Source organism: Aethina tumida, chromosome 3 (assembly GCF_024364675.1).
Source record: "Aethina tumida isolate Nest 87 chromosome 3, icAetTumi1.1, whole genome shotgun sequence".
Taxonomy (NCBI): domain Eukaryota; kingdom Metazoa; phylum Arthropoda; class Insecta; order Coleoptera; family Nitidulidae; genus Aethina; species Aethina tumida.
This window is the reverse complement of record NC_065437.1, coordinates 16,798,449-16,815,345: the sequence shown is the minus strand read 5'-3', so window position 1 is coordinate 16,815,345 and position 16,897 is coordinate 16,798,449. Positions and strand designations below refer to the sequence as shown.

The 16,897-nt window shown below is 30.5% G+C and overlaps 2 protein-coding genes across 5 annotated transcripts in view; both read right to left on the bottom strand.

The window, feature by feature from the left end:
• The window catches only part of LOC109596328 (cadherin-99C), a 380,168-nt gene that overhangs the window by 206,121 nt on the left and 157,150 nt on the right, over positions 1-16,897 (bottom strand). The gene's annotated exons all lie outside the window — the stretch shown is intronic.
• LOC109596325 (Krueppel-like factor 9) overlaps positions 1-16,897 on the bottom strand; it is a 150,983-nt gene that overhangs the window by 116,696 nt on the left and 17,390 nt on the right. The window lies entirely within an intron of this gene.

Genomic DNA, 16,897 nt, shown 5'->3' with positions numbered 1-16,897 from the left:
TATTTTTTTCATTTTTCAAAATTTTTAAATCTTTTTTTTTTTGTTCTGTTTTACACGATGGAGGTTAAATATTTAATGAATTCTGTAGATTTAACTTATTATGTGTAGACCTTTAGGATTGTAAATTTTTTCGATTTCAGATTTTCAACATTTCTAAAATTGTTTTGTTTATAATTTTTCGAGTGTCCTACATTTTTTGTTCATTTGGAATATTTATATAAACTGGTTAATAAGTTAGGGATGTTGTCAACAAATTATAAACTCATTAGAAATTTGATATTATTTATTTATCTTTTAAATTAAACACTTAAAGTAATTTACAAAAAACTATTATTTAACACTAAAATATATTTAAAAAATAAAACATTTCATTAAAAAAATTATATTAATAGACATGCAGGCTTATAAGTGATATGACCACCACCGGCATCAATTATTATTTGACACCTGCGGGGCATACTCTACTAAATTATTAACATTATCTTGAGCTACTTCTTCCCATAACTGTGGTAACAATACTCGAAGTTGCTGAAGAGTCTCTGGAGAAGGTATGTGATTCGTAAGCCTTCTTTGCAGAACGTCTCAAGCATGCTCGATGGGATTGAAATCTGGAGAGCATGGTAGAAACTCCAAATAAGGGATTACATGCAAATTTCAACTTTCATCGACAATTGTAACTCTATGTTATCGAGCATTATCGTAGAGAATGGTGGTAACTCTAAAGCGACCTGTTCTTTGTCGTTCAGCAACATATCCCTCTTCTGAAACCTAGACACAAGTCTAGAAATAACATTTTATAAAACATTGAAAATGTTAATGACTTCGGTGTGTAGGGCACCATTTTGAAGCATCCCCACAATTCTATTGGCTTCATCTTGGCTTAATTTACGACGAGTCATATTTTTGTCAATCACAAAGTCACTTTAGTTTAGTACAATTTAGATTAATTGAATTTTTGTAACCTTTCATGTTACAATTTTATGTCTTTTGAGTTTTTTATACTTGAAATCCTTCATTGCAGTTTAACTTTTTATACTGTGATATACTTCTTGGTCAAGAAACCATTTCAAATAATTTCGAGTCCCTTTAAAAGGCCGACGAGAAATTACCTCAGTTTACTTGAAGCTACATATTTTCTTGAAACCTCTTGCTTACGTATTACGTTCGAACGTTAGTGTTATTTGTTGGAATTTTTCAATAAAACCCGCCACAAGCAACCATAAAACAAAAGTCAATCGAATGCATTAAAGTGGATCGGTCTCTCCATTACACTTTTTAATTTTAGCGGCGATAAATCTTTTCTAAATGGAGCTCGTTACGTCTCGACCAGTGAATGCAGCAAACTGAAAATTCGAAATAGTAATATTTGTGTCGGCTTCGAAACAACATTGTCCTCCGGAAAAAGTGCCGCAAGTTTTTTAATAATACCTCCGGAAAAGTTTCCTATAGCGGAAGTTTATTCCGTCGAGTTCTTATTTGCCGCGGTCTCGATATGAAAAGATTTCAGACGTTTGACACTTATGACTTTATGGGTTTTCTTATCGCGTTTTTGTTAGTTTCCTCCTCACAATTGTTTTTTAACCAATGGCAGAAAGTTGCTAATTAAGCCGCTTCCGAAACAACGAACGATTGAGCAATAAATATCAAGATTCAAGGATAAAATTCGATGAGGGAACTGAAATGCAGTGTGATCGATTTTTGTTAATTTAAAACAGAAGAGCAACTCGTAACGAAGGTACACATCCCACGGTTGGTTTGAGATGCTATTAAAGATAATGAACTTTTGTTCGTAATCATCTTGAAAATCTTCTCAGTGTCCTACACATTGATTTTATATGTGGATACCTGTTTTTTTCACAACGTTACTCGCATTTCCACTGAAAATCATTGTTTAATTATAAACGGTTGGGGAATAAAACGTCATGTGTGGTTTAGACGGGACACTGTAATTCCTTTCTAGGATTATTAGAAAATGGCCGGGCACGCTTTAATAATATCTCGGTATAAAATAGGAGAAACTCCCGAGTGAGACAGGACAAGTTTTTTAATATAATTTAATTTGTACGCTTTCTCCCCCATTTAAAGTTTGCGAGAGCGGATGTGGAGGAGGAAAGTAAAATTAGTAACAAGATAAGACACTAGTAGTAGCCCCGGCAGGAAATTTAACCGTTTCCGGTCACGGTAAAATCAATAACTGTTAATCCCACGATTCTTCCCTTATCAGTTTATCAACTTACCAGCTTATATACAACTAATTCTATTAGGGAATTAGAGGATCCAGTAACCGCCTTTTATTTTGTTATTATTTGATTTTATTTTTGTTATTTAATTATCTATTTTTATCCGATCATTAACCGTTTACCTATATTTTCTCAGTAATGATCTTATTTTCTGAATCAAATTATATACGCAAATTAACTCCGAATTGACTTATAATTTCCACCGAGCAGCTTAATTTTAATTTTGCTCGGCTCATTGTGAAAATGGAAAATAGGCATAATGAAATGCAAGGAGGAGAATATTCCTTTGCTCGTCGTTTTTATATTTTCGCTTTAATTCCGCGGTTATTCCATATTAATTAATGGGCATGAATTCATAAAGATTTAATATTAATAGCTCGGCATGGAACAGGATTTAATTGAAAACGCTATTTGCCCCGATATGGTGGCTTCAGGACGCTCTTTTGTCATTTATTAACGTAATTTTATGAAATAAATTTCAGTGTTATAACGAGTAAAAATTACGAGTTTTATTTTCTTCAAATCTTTTTATAATAAATTAACAAACTGATACTACGTCGTTGGTGTGCTTCTGGCTGATGCAAGATAACTAGTTCACGTATCATTAAAATTTTAACTTTTCAATGTTCCATTGTTAACGCGTAATTAATTTTATTACACGTGTGCTTTAATATGTAACAAGCTCATATTTACCAGTTAATAAATTTCGACAAGCACAATATTAACTAAATTTTTCGCACTGGAGAAAATTTATAATGTTTTCCATGTTGAATAAAACTGACAGGCAACTTTCCAGCCCCTCGTAAAAACTTTTCATTATTTGACAATGCAGAAATGCACTTAGCCTTTGTTCAAATTCGAAAAATGCTCAAAATGATATGTTTTCCTTCCATGTTGAAAATGAATAAAACGAACATATTTGTTTGATTTCTCCATTCCCATCACGTTTATGCACTGAATCCATTTTAATTTTTTGGAATTTTCATTTAAATAGTTTAGCCTTTATTTAAATATTTATGTTACATTTACAATTGTTTACTCATGTTATTGATTCTATTTTTTCTAATAAGTTATTATAAATCGTAAAGAAGAGTCTCTCAAATTGATTCTGATGTTTACAGATATTTCAGACCAGACCTACAAAAAATTACTTTGAGTGTCCAGAGCTCATTTCTTTTTTTTTTTTTTGACGTTTATTGCTACAAACCATATTTGTATATCCCTCAACACAAGATTTAGTTAAGGTTTTAAAACGTCGTATACATAGAGTACTTGCTTCAGTGCTATTGAATAATTCATAAAAATAATTTTTTTACTTTATTTAAACTAAGAAAATTAAATATAAACTATTAATTTTGACACCCTGTTTCTCCATATTTGTCAAGTTACTGTACTAAGGTAGAATGTGCAAATCGGGAATTGATTGTAGAAGTCTGTACAGACTTTTCAAAGATACTCTATATATACGACAAGTGACATTTTTTAAAATTTTTATTTACAGCAATTAACATATTAAAAAAAATAGATTGCGAACTCATGAGTGATGTTTTCTCCATCTGATTAGGAAGTAAACGTAAAATGCAAAATAAACGAATTATAGTCACCCTGTACAGCCATTTTAATTTAAATTCCTTTTTTTTTATTCGGTGCACATTTTCAGTAAACAAAGACGCAACGACGAGGGTAAGGAATCCTTTCAACTTAATTGAAAGTTAATCGCTTCGCCGATCAGTTGTGTTTAATGCTTATAGACGGTCTATTACCATTTCGTATCAGAAAGTCAGTCCATGCAAATTGCACCATTTCAATAGATTTGATTCACGAAGGGGCTTAATTAATCAGTCCGGGACCGAAGTAATAACGCCACAATCGGTTCAATATTAGCGAGACAATAATTTAATTAGCAACAGCCAATTTACAAATATGATTTCCGTGGTCCCTGCAACGCAAAACGCCACAAAGCAAATTTTTTACATCCGCATTGCACGACAATTACATTTCCGGTCGGGGCGGGTCTGATTAAACGGAACGGCACTTTTGATATCTAAATTGTTGGTGTGTATGTGAGCGAGGGAAAATTGATGGCACGTAAGTGCATCTCTAATGTGTGTCAAAGTCGTTCCGAATCGAAATTTCGTACGTATTTAATGGGCGGCATGTCGGCCTGAAACTACGTAAACTAACTTGTCTGCATTATTGCACTGCGGGGCCACCGACATCCAGTAATATACTCGTGGTATGGCCCAACTTCACTTTGCCACGACAACTCAAGAATCAGTTTGTTTTCTTCGACCTATCTGGTGCATTTTATTAAACGTGTCCACGTCTTATTGAATTAGACAAAACGTGACCGACATTGTTTAAATGTTGACTCACGCCGCTTCCGGATGTTGGGAGGATGTTAACATAACAAATTGAATAAATTGCGTCAATTGTTAGTAATAATATTAAAACAGGTAATTTTCTTCTAATTAAACTTTGAATGGCGTGTTCTTGTCCCACCTGCTTTGTAAATTATAAATAACACATTGTGACCAATCTCAAGGTTCGTTGTGGTTAAGTTTTTGTGGCCGCTTTCAAGTTTGTTGTAACACTAGATCGTTGACCTTAATATAATTTAACAAAACGTTACATATTTGAGTAAATCAATGCATTGTTACGTCACATTTTAACAGAAAAATTGAATTGTTTTAACATAACATAAAATGAAGGTTTAATTAAAAAATTATTAATTAAAATAAAAAGGTCTAAAAACAAATGATACAATTGGTTAAAATTTGGAAGCAGTCCCGCGATGAAGAAATTTTTTTTCTAAAGTTTCTCCTGAAGAAATAAACACAGTCAAAGTGTCTAAAGTACACCTAAATTTTTTTTAATTATTTCAATAAAATCAAATTATCCAAGTATATGACAAATGTACGATAGTCCTACAATGATTTGGTATACTCAATATCAGTCTATCGAATAGGTTTTGATCCAGATTTCGCCACACTTCCTGTATCGCCAAATTTATTGCTGGTGATCTCCATGTTTCAAAAGTCTTCTTTTCATAATATTCCCATACTTTTTCTATCGGATTAAAGTCTGGGGAGTTTGTTGGCCAAGGTAACACTCTTATGTTATTCTCTTGAAACGAATTTGGTCATATTGGTTAAATAGGGTAATACAATGGGTAAAACTATGTTGGTGCGATATCGAACTTAATTTAAAGTGGTTTCCATTAAAAAGATCTCGGTTCTTCCGTCAATATTAATCCCTCCTCAAAACATCAATGAACCTCCTTCAAAATTCACCACGGTGTCCAAGTTATCTCCAGCACCACGATTTCCAGTGAGCAATTGGGGTACCCTTAAAGGTCGTCTCTGAAATAGACCTTGCTCTTGGACACTCTCCGAGGACTCTGACGGTTTGAGCTGACACAATCACATGATGGGTTCTAAGAAGCTCTTGTCTTAACTCCGGCAGTCTCCAAGCTTGCAAAAGCAAAAGGCCTGGATGTCTTTCTTTTACGACATTATACTCATTGTCACGTCTGCACAATCTGCTTACAGATGTGTCCATTTGACGAGCACTTTGTGATGATCCATCCTCTATCAACCCAAATGCTTTTAATTTTTGATTATCACTTAGATGGTACCTTTCCATAATAATAAAAGTATTTTCATAGAAATTTGATGAATAATTGGATCAATAACATAAAATATACTAAATAGCACCGTTTAACGGGTATCCAAAAATAGGAAAAAAACATTAGTTTTTGCATTAAAAAATATACAGTCTGTTCTTTTATATGTAGTTATGTTATTTTATAATTTATAAGTTAAATTATTTTTTAATAAAATTTAATTGTAATTTTCTGCGTGTTCTACAGACACTTGTGGATATATTTATTTTTTTTTTTTCTCATATTTCCGTAACCTCCAATTGTGTTTCAATTTGATACGTATTATTCTAAAATACATGTCTATAATTCAGTTTATCCCTAATATATATTCTACGTCACTAAATATTTTTTAAAACAAAGATTTTTATATTCTTTGCACAATTTTGAGGAAAGAAGGTGCTTTTAATCACCGCCATTTATCAGTTTTAGTTTGAAGAAAAATAATGTGAACATTAAATATGAAATATCCCACAAATGGATTTGATAGTCAAAATTAAACAAGGATATATTTTTTCTTCTAAACTGTGCAAAGATTTTGAAAATCTTAATAATGTTATACACAATTTTATATTAAATTGCAGGCATGTATTTTAGAATAATACATATCAAATTTAAACACGTTTGGTGTCTTTTCATTTTAGAAAGGCATACAATGATCATTAAAATTATATAAAAAACAATATTTATAATTAATTCTGGTCACTGAAATGATATAATTGAATCGAATTTCTATTTGTCGGATAACCATTTTCTTGGTTATTAAATAACTCATGAAAAAACGTATTTTATATTTAATTTATATAAAAGTTAAGGGATTTCCATTAAAGAAACCAATTAAAAAATAATTAATTTAATAACGTATTCATTCCATAGTCGAGTTCAGTAAAACACATTTTTCCTTCATAATTTTTAACTCGTCAGTTTATTTGTGGTTTAATGAACATTTTATATTTATATTTCACGTTAATAAATGTTTTTTTGTCAAAAATCGAATGCTCTTTGCAATTTTTATGTAAAACAAAAATCGTGGGTTTTTTTTTATTGTGGCTTTAAAATTTAATGCGCACCTCCATTAAATATGAAACATAGTTAGCGATTAAACGAAGACAAAAGGACCCAATCGATATTTCGATGATGCTCCCTTCCTCAATAAGAAATAACGCGGTCCATCACGGTACAGTCCATTAAACAGTAAAGACCAAACTAACCGTGGTCGTTGTGAACCCGTCAACCACTTGGTCGCGATGGTATCATAATAATTGCTGTAAAGGTGATACCGCCAAACCGAAACCATCCACAAAGTGCCGTTAAACGTCCAAAGTTAAAGGAACCGTTTACGTCTCGATTGCTTAATCGAGAAAAGATAACATCAATGCACAATTGTTACATTTCAGAATTCACACAAATGCAAACTCGAAAGTTTGGCGTTTCTGTAAATCCCGTGTTGATAATTTTGATAGGCGCAATCTGGTCTTGAAGTAATTGTCTATTTTAAGTATTGGCCGTTTAATTTGGCACGGAGGCGTGGTGGAAGGGGACTTCGTTCAATTTTACTGCCGAGTTTGTTCGGTAAAAGCCTGTGGACAATTCAATTTGACGTGTACTAAGAAGGTTTGCCGTAAAACAAAATTGGGACCGACCGGATTAAATTGATGGACACAACAAATCAAATTGAAATAGTGATGGAAGAATTAGATGTGTGATTAAATTGGGCGAGTTAACTGGTTAAATTAACTTTATTTGGGACGAGTTTACCAAGATTTGCGTTTTTCTCTTTTTTAATTTAGTTGTTACGAACTGACACACAAAAAATAAAACAGATATTTCGTGTTAACATCAAAGGTTAAAATTGAAACGAAAATCGCGATTATTCGACAATGTGTATAATGGATCAACCGTCATACAATTGTGTATTTGCATTTTAAATTTGAATATTACCATATTATTCATTATGATTAAAAATTCATGTGTGTCACTGAATAATGACGAGAGTAATCGGGAACAAAAACAAAATAAAAATAAACTGACGTCTAGAAATATATATATATATATATATATATATATATATATATATATATATTTATGGATATGCGGTAAAGTGATTTCAAAATAAAGGTGTCCGATATTTGTTATTTTGCGGTACGATTATTTTTGATTAATTAAAATTCACGCGGTTCACAATAGAATATCCGAATCAAAACAAATCGGTGAAATAAATTTACATATTGCAAATTCAAACGTGTATTAATAACTATGAGGTATCATATGCATTCAACTATTTTACTTACGCAAACTCGCACGCTCACCTGAAACAATAACAATTTAAAATTAATATATTACTCCTTTTTCTATATTAATATATAATGGTTGAGCATTTTAATGAAATTTTCGGAATAAGTAAAAGTCAAATGGAATTCAATTAGTGCACAAACAATTGATTACATCCTCAATGAAACATGGTAGTGCTTCAACTATGCTATGGGTGTGCTTGAATTCTTCTGAAGTAGACTCCCTTACATTAATTCATCTACAGGGATATATTAAACAACAATTTGCTTCCGTATATAGAAGAAATGGTGCTCTTAATAAATGTATTTCAACATGAAAAACCAAACACAAATCTAAAATTTTGACGGATTGGTCAAAGCATCAATGTTTTGCATTGGCTGTCTTAATCTCCAGATATCAACCCTATATAAAACATGGGGATTTCACGATCACAGCAATTCAAGAAACTTGAAGGAAACAATAAATTAATAATATTTAATAATTTAAGTCACATTAAATAAACGAGTTACGGCTAAAATATTTAACATTCCAACAAACCTATAGAAAATATATTTTTGTGACGTTAATTAAAATTATTAAATATGTTATTAAGAATATTTTGATATATTATTAACGTATTTTAATTTAAAAATCAGCAATTATATCTCAATTTTTTGCGTCTTAAATATCTTAAAAATAAAATAAATTGTCCAAGTTTCATTTAAGAAAATTGATCACTTGACACTTGACATAGTTTAGTTTTTATCTATCTAATCCGGAAATAGCAGAAAGAGATAAAATCAACCAATCTGATACACCTTGCATATTATTTTGTTGTTAATTAAAAATTAATTATTAGAAAAGAAAGATTAATTATTAGACATCTGGTGACCCATTATAAAATAATTTACACTCAAAAAAAATTGGGGTATATTTTAATTGCAATATAAACATATTTAAGTAAATTATAGAATTATTCTGACTTTGTGCTTTGTAATCAATGAATTTATACATCGCATGTATTTACGTCCTTGAAATGATAACACGTTGTCACTTTACAACTTGTTGTTGGCAATTAATTGTCTACTTGTCAAATTCAAATAGGAAATTATCTATTTAAATATTGTGAAATTTATTCAACCACGCGAAAGTATTTTTTTCTATTTCTACTGATAAAATAATGATGAAAAAGTTATTGGAAATACACTTTATTAAACTGACTTTTTACGCATAAATTGTGATTTTAATAATGGTTTTGTATTTAGATCGTTTTCAGTCTACTAATTTAATTACGTAGTTTATTTTCATTCGTATTCGAATTTAAAACGAATTTCCACAGTATTTATCCGAATTTTCTGAATTAAAATTCATTTTTGAGAGAGTGCATAAATGTAAAAATTCATTTCTATTGTCAATTTATCATAATTTGATAATTATTTTAGAACATTTAAATTCTGATTTTTTATAATTGACTTTTCATTTCAAATTTAACGCTTTAATAAGTAATTAAATTTTCGTATTTGGCTCTTTAATTCGTTAATTTGTTTATTTTTTATAGTACAAACTTGTTAAAAATACTGGTTTATTCACATAATTTATATTTTTCCATAAACTCGAATAAACTATTATTTACCATACAGAACATTTCAAACTTACAATTTAAATTAATAATTTTATTATTTTAGAGAAATTATTTTCAAATTTTGAAACATGAATTTTTAATGGAAGAAAATTCCTTTCACCAGGAATTAAAATTTTCCCAATTTCGACAATCAATGAAATGTGTATCACAAACAAGTTTATTGTCTGGAGACCAAAACCAAACAACAATTTATGGCCGTGTTGAAATTGGAAAATGGCAGAGTTTAATGTACTGGCGGAATTTACACTGCGAATGTCCGAACATCTGGAATACAATGTACCCAATACAACTGGTTGTCAACACATATTCTCGATGTTTGAACTGTCCATACTTGAGTTAAACCACAATACGGACCAATTGAAATTGTCAGATGAACTCCACGAAGATTGTGCAAAGGAATTTATTAATAAACTGGATCGTTAACTCAATCAGTTGACATCAAATCATTATTTCCTTAAAAAAAATAACATTAAAACGTTATAGAAACGAGACGTAGATCAATATTTAAGTGAGCATCGTGTTTATGTCTGGAAACTCCAGGAAATCAGTCAAGTTGACATAACGTTGTCATTGAACTCATGCCAACAGTATGTTTTTATTCCAAAAATTCAAAGGACCACGCACATACACAAGTTCGTTACTTTTTGTGTGTATTTTTAGAAATCGAATGCCGCCAAATTTTCCAATGCACATCACAACTCACGTATAACCCGGATTAAAAGAAAAAAAATCTCGTAATGATTAACTTTTAAATGTAAATTAAATTGAACCAGTTAATCCGCACAAAGCACAAACAAACTGTTTTTCCAGGCGTTTCGAACTCTACACAAACAGTCACTGACGCACTTCACAAAAAGATTACAAAGGATTAAGTATAGTCAGCGTTATTTAATTATTCAGTTTAGCAACTCCAATAAACCGAAAACAGTACAAATGTGCAATCAATTAAATTTAGCGAAACGTTGAGTCTACATAAATAGTAATTTTGTGATGATTAAATAAGGTTTTGTTTACCAACAACAAAACACAGTTAGTTTAGAAAATTAGTAAATGTTTGATTACGTTAAAATTATTCTGAAATTATTGCGGCAAAATTGAATATTAGTCCCAATAATAGTTGTCGGGATTAGAGCAATTGTAAAAGCAAAGAAAACTCCAATGAATTAATTAAACTTCATCAAAGTTTCGACCGGACTGTCTAAATAAAACATTTGAATAAATTTGCCTCGAGAAATTGTATTGTAATCCCCGAAAAGTTGCGTGTGTCCGATAAATGTTTAACGCGGCGCCCCGGCTTCTGGTACAAATGAAAGAATTCCTGGTCTCCCTGATTTCCATTATATCCAGTTCATTTGCTAAAATCTCAATTCAAAGTCTTGTGTAATTCTCCAAAGACAAATTTACCTTGTACTTAATTTCTATTAAATATTCCATTTCCAAGGAAGTTGGGGTGAAGTTGCTGAAAAGGCTGCCATTTCAATGTCTTTCAAAATTGAAAAACGCCACTGATATTCTCGTAGCGTTGCACACCCACTTTCCTTTACAATAAACCGTGCGTTTTTCAATGTAGGACTTGAGGGCATCAAAGTGTAAGTTAAACAGTCGGGCATAAAGAAAAGCAAATTGTAATTACGGTTTTTTATACTTATAACTTGTTGATTTTATGGCGTTTTTAAACTCGTTTCGCATCCAAACGGAATATGTATTCGATTTTATGGATCGCCGTAACGGACAATAAATTATTTTATGGGCACGATTCCGTTTCATCATACCATCTAAGCTAGTTTATCAGTTGTATTTAAATTTTTATCGTATTCGTAAAAAAGTATACATAAAGATATTTATTTTTTCGCCCTAATTTTCTCTAAATTTAAAAGAACTGTTCGTATTATGAAATTTATATTAATGCAAATTAACTATTTATGCGATATTTATTGTTGCTATGGTCAACGGTTTATTGACACATTTATAAATAGCGCACAGATTATAATTGTCGGACTATTGTATCATGAATTTTAAACTGGGGGATGTTTGAACAGCAAACAATTATTCCAAATGGAAACATATTTTAATTAACTGATAACTAGGTTAACTGGACATGAAAAGCAACAGAAAATGTTACGTATCAAAAATAAATTATTTTTAAATGAATGTATTAAAAATAAAGTTTTCCCATTACATGAATAAATTTAGGATTTTATTGAATATTTTAAATTTAAAGTCCATCGTAAATATTTTACACGTTGTATTTTTTTAAATTAAATTCATATGAAATGAAAAATTTATGAAGCGTTGTTTTTGAATAATTATTTCACGATAAAATGTTACATAATTCCTTGTATGGTAAAATATTGCTGTCGAAAGTTTTAATTAGTGCAAAACTAACCATTTCTACCGGAAAATGTTTTATATGTGGTTAGTTTGTAAAGCGTGTAAATTAATTTTGTAAATTATTATTATTCATGAGTCATTAACTCCAAAATTTTAGACACGTGTTTAAAAGATATAATCTCAAGGAAAATAGCGAGGAAATTTCTAAATAAGATACAATATAGTCATTACTAACTTGATCCTTTGGCAAACGACATAGTTGCCTGGTATAATTTGAAGATGTATGCACATACAAAGCCTCCCATTTAAATATTTAAACAACTCACTATTTTACATAATTTCTACAAATGCTCGCACTTAACAGACGAGTTAATGAAGTGTGGATCCGTAACAAAAACATCCGAGCCACCTTCTCTTGAAACTTGGCACCTACGAACGAAACCCATTTACATACATTCGACTGTAGTTGAAATTCGAAACAAGAAGATCGGTGACACGTATGAAAAGTGCGAGGGAATTCGGTGTATTATTTCAGCTCTTTTATTTGGGTTCTTGAAGTTTAAGGATTCGATAATTAGAAGTTATTTTAACCGGAGCGTTTTATGCGTGATTAATGTCGGTTTGAAAGTTTTCTTACTTGAAAGATTTGACAAAGTTTTGCCGTAATTTGTTTAATTGTTTTCGGTGCAAAACGAACGAGATTCGTTCAAATATTAAAAGCAGCAGGACAGTTAAATATCTAACGTGTAGATAACCTATAAATAGAATTATTTAGTTCGTTTAACAAACTATTTTATTTCGTCGATACTAGGCCTGTAATTTATGCCACCGTTGAATATTTTAGACTGCTCCAGTCGCTTATTTTTAGAAAGTCAGCCGAGATGTGTTATTAGTAATGTATGTGTTTATAATTACTTTTATTGCATTGCAACTAAGAGTATATTAGTGGATTAGAGAATTAGCCATTAAATAATTTATGAGAAATAGTGCATAAATAAGTTTACGACAATAAAATAAGTTATTAAAAATGGAAAACTTAAAGCATTTTAATTAACCATAAAAACACTAATATCATAAATGAGCTAGTATTAGATAAATTTTCTAAGATTAAAATTATTTAAGGTATTCATTTATGATAAATTAATTGTAATACGTATTAGTATATAAATATTATACTTTTACCATAAAAATAGAATGTATTAATTTGTACTAGTCATTATTTTATAGCATGTTTCTAAAATGTTAAATATTTTAGTCATAACTCTTTTATTTAATGTGAACTGGTAAAAAACTTAATGACCAAACCTGTGTTATTTAATTATTTTTTAGTTTCCTTGAAAATATCGTTCACGATGAAGAAAAAAAATTCTGACAAAATTTGAGCTATTAATATTAATATAGGCCCATCATGATTTTCTGTCCCGTGAAGTTCATCAAGATTTACAATAACGAATTAAAAAATATTCGACATAATAAAATTAAAAATATTTGGTATACTTCCAACTACATATAAATTCCTTTTCAACACTTTTTATTTGAATTGAGCAAAATAGCCCAAGATGAAATGAAAATGAGGAACTCGTAGACAAAATATGATATTTTATGTTTTTGTACCACTATTTTGAGACAAAATATAATAAATTGTGGAAGTCATCATACACCATTTGAAGTTCAACTTCAACCTTCAGTAAACGAATCGACTTAACAAAAAAACATATCATATCTTATTTGAAGATCGTTCAATTTCTTACAAGAATATGTATGACTTTTACAATACGGTAATTTGTTAGAACACAATAAAATTCTAAATAAAAAAATTCCATATTATTTAAATGGAAAAGAAAAAATCACAGAATCATCATATTTTTATAAATTTATATTTTAAAAACTACCCGTCCCCTTTGTTAGTTCAATTTCTTCCACATTGGCTTTCAGATTAAATTGTTTTTTGACAAGAGTCTACTGCGTCATTTTTTTAAGAATACGGAAAATAGTTGACTAATTTAGCCATAGACTCTTAGTCATATCTTCTTGTTTCTCTCGATCTTGGTAACGCCAAATTATAAATTTTCTTACAGTTTCATATTCAATAAAAGGCATAAAGTAAAAAATTTTTTGCATTGAAAAAAAGATACACAATTAGAAAAATTAGATTAGCCAGCTGCATACTTTGTAAGTACTGGCATTCAATTCAAGTAATACAGCTCATATTTTTAATATATTTTCATAAGTTGCTACAATTGTGACCATTCCTTCAAACATTATATCTTTGCCAAAAAAATACCGAAATTTATATTACATATTTAATTAATTAATTAATTTAATATTATATATTTCCATAGCTTTTTTAAATCTGTTAAAAATAAAATATATATAAATATCATTATTCCAATATAGAAAAGAATAATCATTATTTTATTAAAGTTGAATAAATAACTCAGATAAATTATTTAAAAAGGGCATAAAATTGTTTAAAAAATATATTTAAAATATTAATTAATTATTTTATTTAATAGTCACTGTTTTTTACAAATGTAGAAAATTTATTTTCTAAGTAAAATATTCGATTTATAAATTACAACTTTAATGCCGCATAATTTCCAAACGAAGCAACTTTTTACAAAGGTAAGATTAGTTAAATCGCCTTATTTGAAGCCGCACTGCATCTTCGGACGCATTATAAAAACCTTTTAGTGTATGATATAAAATTCACATAAGATATATTAAAACACATTTTAACTTGAAAACCTTTTTTTTTCGTGAAAGACAATATCAATATTTTATAAGCAGTACTCTAGTTTAAAGTTTGCTCTACAGATGTTGAAACGGGGTGAATCAATTGAGCAACACGTGTTCATTTTTAAAAAAACACATGTTCCAGTTTCAATAGTTTTATGTTCGAAAAATGTCTGCGATGATGGGCGAGTCAAATTAAATGAAATTTAAGTTCGGTCCAACATTGATAACATTTAAATTAAACAACCCGAAAAAAGGAAATGATCAACTGTGCGTTCGTAAATGCCAAAAAAAAAAAAAAAATTCGGTGCCATCTAGGTAAAACACCACGACATTTGCAAACAGTGACATTTTCCCATTAGGCGCCACTTAAAAATCCACCCCCCAATCCGACACGGCGTCCGTCCCAGATGCGACAGCGGTCCGTTGATTCCCCGGATAATAGCCGGTTTTCCGTGCACATAATGCGGGGCCGTGTTATGTGTTTGTTTCGGCGTGCAATTCGCCCAAACATAGCCGAATGATTTGCGTTTCGCTTCTGACACACTCGCCCCGTCGAACAATGCAAACTTCGTGTCCGATGTTGGGCTCGATGACGGGGGCCTCAGATTGCAGCCGTTCGCTGGAAGTTGTGCAGTTCGCGTGCTCCGATATTTTTACGGCGTGTTGCCCGCGTATCGGGTTGCGGGGCTGTTATGGCCACATAATGAACCGAACGGCCACCTTTGTTTTATACGGATCTGAAGTTTGTTCGGTGTCGTGTAACCCACCGTGTCTAGTAATAATGGGTTCGAATTTTTGGTTTCTACAGATTATGGGAGATTATTTAATTATACGGAAAGTTTTCTGTATGTTGAAGCTGATTCCAGCACTGTGCGATCCTATCTCTTGTTCTGCCTTTAGTAAAAAATCGTACAAATTATATTGTACAACTACAAAGGCATTAAAATTTTATTTTATTTTTTACTAAAATATCAATACTGCCTCTTTAGAAGCATTAAATCTTTGTTGTCCCGCGCTCGTTAAGTTAATTTGCTTATTTTATCTCCAACAATATATCGAATTATCATAAAATAAATGCTAAATTGAAGTATGTCAAATTTATTCTTCAAACAGATATTTTAAATAAATCCAATTTATACTATATTATTTTAAAACGTTCTTTGAATAGAATATTAATTAAAATCCACATTTTGTTGCAAATTGCAACAATGCAACTATTAATATTTTGAATCATAAATAACATTTAACATATGGTGAAACTTACTGCACAAATAAAACGATTGGCCTCAAAATACTCAATTAATTTTCAAATAAAATGAATAAGTATTGACTAGTTTTCTACATTCTAAATTAAAGATTCTTTACTCATTCATATGTATATCTAAAATAATTGACAAATTGAAAATTTACATGTTTATTGGAATCATTCTAAATGGTACACTGTGTGCAAAAGGAACAGGGTATAATTGATTTATTCCATTTTTTTTAGAAAAATATTAACCTATTTCAGAATAATAATTGATTAAAAAATTAAACAAGAATCTTAGAGCATAAATTGTCAGAAGCTAATAATGACCGACCCCCTCTTTGTTTAAGACACTCAGTGACGTGTCGTGGCATCGATTTAATAAGATTATCGACATTTTCTTGTGGTATCTCATCCCACATGAACAGAATCTGACGACTTAGTCCATGGAGGGCGATGTAAATACCTTAAGCGTCGCCCTATCATATCCCACAAATATTCGATTGGCAAAAGGTTTGAAGATTTGGGTGGCCAAGGTAGTAAATTCTCATGGGATGTTTTTAGGAAGTTTAATATATTCTTGGCAATATGTAGACGGGCATTATCTTGCTCAAAATTAGTCCAAGATCTCTTCTTATGTAGGGATGAAAATAAGGCTCTAAACAACACCCCATACCAATAAATATGAATATATGAGCAAAGCGAGGATCACGTCTTTTTCCACGTCGCCGTCTTACTAACACATGGCCATCATGTATGCACAAGCA